The following is a 4,199-nucleotide window of genomic DNA, read 5'->3' as shown; positions in this document are numbered from 1 at the left end:
TTCACCAGGAAATCCTTGCATGATTATCTCAGCTGCAAATCCATAGATTTCTTCTCCTCTGAGTCCAGTTGGAGTTATCTTGAATAAGCATATTGAATTTCTAGTTGACAATATCATCATCATGACAAAACATAATATATTTTATTCTGGCCCCTTACTTATTTCCTTGTTTTTACTGCATTATTTTAATGGCTCAGCTCTTTCACTTGTATATTTCTTTCATGTTATCTTATTTCAACATTTCAATCCCATTTGTTTTGATTTTGTGGTTTGGATGGAGTATTTATCCTCCATGTGTTACACATAAAGTTGGTTAAAAAAAAAATTATGTCCTTACGAACTCTCCTTCACATCTTTCCCTGACCTCATGACGTTTTCCATTAGGGTCAAGGAAAAGTGGTTAGGAAGGGAGATTATTTTTGACATTTCAACTGCAGCCACGTCCTCTCTGTGAAGACAAGTGCAGTCACCCCAATCAACTAATCCCAGACCCCTTTCGCCAGACAAGAAAGTTTATATTGGGCAACTGTGCAAAATCCTGGATTATGCCCAGAGCTAAAGGTTTTCTACAATATCTGCATGGTGACTAAGGCCAGATACGCTACACATCCATCCAGTTAATCTCTTAATGTTCAAATTCCTGTTTGTGTACGAGTTAAATATTTGAATTATATGTTTAACAGGGAGCTTTATGGGTCTTGGTAGGTGTATTTTCTAAGGCTCAATGCTAATCCAGGCTCACCACGTCCTTCCTACAGCTTAACGTGGATTTGTACTTAATTTTTTTTTTCATTACTTCGTGGAAAATTTGTAATTTTTTAAAAGTAGAAGTTCAACAAAATAGTCGTTGCTGTGACATAACCCCCTCACAGCAGTTTGTGTGCTGGTAACCTTGACAAATGTTAGATTAATACTTTAATAACAAACACTCACAGTGATCACACTCATTACATCACTGCAGGAGAGTACACACTTGTGAATTTGGCCAAGTGAAGTGAAAATATTGCCTCTTTCATGTGTCCATACCATCAGCTCTCTAGGTTTTGGGTCGCTCCTTATTGTCGCGACAGACGCATGGATAATTTACATTTCTGTGAATTATCTGCCGTCTTTATACACTTTAATTTTTTTCAATGGGTAAAAAAAAATAAGCCATTTAAAATATGTGTGTGTGTTTGTGTGTGCGAGTGTCTGCTTGTCATTTGGCTGGCTGTCTGACTTCTCATCAGGTCTTCAGGTGGGATAATTAGAGAGCAGAGGGAAACTGGAAACAACAGCCTGTTGCTCCCACTGCCCCAAGACACAGTGCAATTACAGAGGCTGAGGTGAGATAGTGGGGGCGAGGTGGAGGAGGAGGGGAGGAGAGGGGAGAGCGAGGGAGGAGAAAGGAGGGCAATGAGGAGAGGTGGTAAAAGAGGAACAGGTAGTAAAAGAGAGAAAGGGAAAAGAAAACAGGGGTGATGAGAGAGGGAATCTCATGAGTGGAAGTTAACAGTCAAACCTGTGAAAGGAGAAATGAGGACAAACAGAAGAAAAAAAAATCTAGACTGTGTTACATTAGTGGAGTGGAGACAACATCTCAACATACTGAGAGAAAGGAAAGGACTCAGATTCAACTGAGCATATATCATGGCACGGCACAAGCCACATTAAAAACAGCTGAACGTATGGACTGCATAACAATGCGCTGGAAAATCCAAGTATCAAGTATAGTTGATCAAAAGGAGCGGTAAAGCTTTCGAACCATGCTGACATGCAAACAGAGTGGTTTCCATTTCCCCCTTGGTCAGTGTTTGAACTCCAGCCAGCAGCTGATTGGTCTGCTGAGCCAACATATGACCATGTCTGACTTCTCAGAAATCAAATTTTATTTCATGTGTTTACTATACATTTTCAAACGCATACATCAAACCTTTATGGTTTCTTGTACACCAGCAGCCTTTTGTCTTGTGTAAGTGAAACATGCAACGTGTAAAAGCCTCGTTGGTTTTTGTCCATCAGTCACAGACTCACACTCGGTGCTGTCAGACTACTGAAGCATCAGAATCATTTTTCAGACTTCAGTCTGAGCTCATCATCTGTGATAGATATGATTCTTGTCTATCAGACAATTTTCTCCCTCGTTTATTTTCTGCAAAGACATCAAGAAACATTGAAACATTTTTCACTTATCACTATGTGGCAGCAAAAAACGTTACGCCGGCCTTCAGAAATATTTAAATTTAAAAAAAAAGCTTTTAATGATGAAGTCTGTAGATTCATCTGAAAAGTAGATCACATGCTAAGATCGTCCATGATGTATGACTGTCAGATCGCCTGAAGTCGTCAGAAAGACCACAGTTTAAACAGACTGGAAACACATGCTAGCCCAGCAACATGAAGATTACAAACAATGTGATGCTTGATGCAACACTCTGTGGGAGACCGTGCTCTGGTGGCACTGTCCCCATTCAAAGAGAATATCTGGTGTTGTGAACACATACTAGTTTTGTCCTCTGCTATAAGATGATCCCCACTTTTTGAAACCTTACCAAAAAAAAAACAAAACTGTAACATAACTGTTAGTCAGCTGAAGGCTAAACAATGTGATGGCTTTGTGCACTGGAGACACACACTACTCATCACTTCTCGTCATTCTTGATGTACCTTTGATGGTTAGATGCTTTCCCTTAATGACTACACTGAAAAAGATTCCAAACAAGACAAGGTACAACATGAAGATATTACGTTACTAATATAAAGAGGGGCTGAAGGCTACGGTTGTATTCTGATTGGCATGCCTACAAAGGACTGACCAAGGAGACCAGTGAAGACCACAAAGGCCTGACTGTGAGCTGTAAAGGCAGCCAGCTTTAGATCAGCCTTGCAAAGCAGGTGCCTCTGTGATCCTGACCCAGATAAAAAAATAGATGAGACCATCCCCTCAAGATGACAGTGACGGGGCAAAGGTGTTACGTTCAAGAGACAAAGTCCTCTACTGTCTGTAGGAATAACTATCTTGTCTGTTGGGAGTGATGGTGAAAGTCAGGAGACGTTATAGAGCCATAAAGTCGGGGGGGTTGGATGTTTCAAGAAAACATTCGACTTCCATTTTCTTACTAACAGTGGAGATCATTTCCTGTCACCATGACTCTAACCAAAGTAGTAACTGTAATCCAAACCATGGTCTTTCCATAACCAAGTCATTTTTGTGCATAAACCTAACCACACCAAAACTATGTACATGTAACTTCATAAAACGGCCAATGAAAAATTTTGCCGCTTGATTGAAAGGGACTTTTTGAAATCAAGGGATGAACAAAGGGCAGTTTGCCTGACTGAGGAAAACAGAAGAAGCAGATGTCAATCAGCACTAGGGCTGAACGATATGCAAAGAATAAAATATATACAAAAGATGATGAGCCACTCACACAGGCAATGTCAGAGCTCTAATCACCTCCCTTGTATTTTCTTAATTTTGTTTATTCTATAGTTTTTCTTTTCTGTTGTATAACAGAAGTTATGAGTATTGTTATAAGTTAGGTGAAACTATGTTTTGTATGTTATGTATGTTTATGTGTTTATGTATGTTTATGAGAAGTAGGTAAAAATAAAAAAAAGATGAAGTGATTTTTGTTTTACCAAATGATCAAGTTTCTTTACGTCTGGAGAATATGATTTGTAGGGTGGGGCATTTCTGTAGCGCCACAATGCTTCATCCATGGTATGGTATTTCACCTTTATCAAAAAATATGCAGCTCTTTTGTGATTTGGATGTTGCACTTTGCCATATTACAATTTTGCAATATAAACTTTTTCAATTTTAGGAAGTGGGGATGGCGGGATGGATGGAATGAAGGATAGGTGGATGGGTGTTGCAGTGTTGCAGCAGCATGCAGGAACATGAATCACATCTTAAGGTATTTCAACTCCACATACCAGACTGATGTGGACATATTTCCTCCAGAGCAAGAGTTCAAGCATGTTTGATGGCCAGACACGTGCTACTGATAATTCTCCTAAAGGAGTGAGATAGTTATGACCTCTGACCTCCACATGGGGAGGATGAGCAAGAGGAAAGTTTTCCCAAGGATCAATCAAAACAAGTCATGAAAAAGTTATTTTCTTAAAAATATATATTTATACTCATATATTTTTTGGAGCTGCAGCAATTAGTCATGGGAAGCATTCGCTGGTTCCAGCCTCTCAAATAAGAGAAT

This window comes from Trachinotus anak, unplaced genomic scaffold, assembly GCF_046630095.1.
Source record: "Trachinotus anak isolate AG129_WGS33_773 ecotype Australia unplaced genomic scaffold, CSIRO_AGI_Tana_v1 ptg000031l, whole genome shotgun sequence".
NCBI classification, from domain to species: Eukaryota; Metazoa; Chordata; class Actinopteri; order Carangiformes; family Carangidae; genus Trachinotus; species Trachinotus anak.
Note: the sequence above shows the minus strand (reverse complement) of the source record.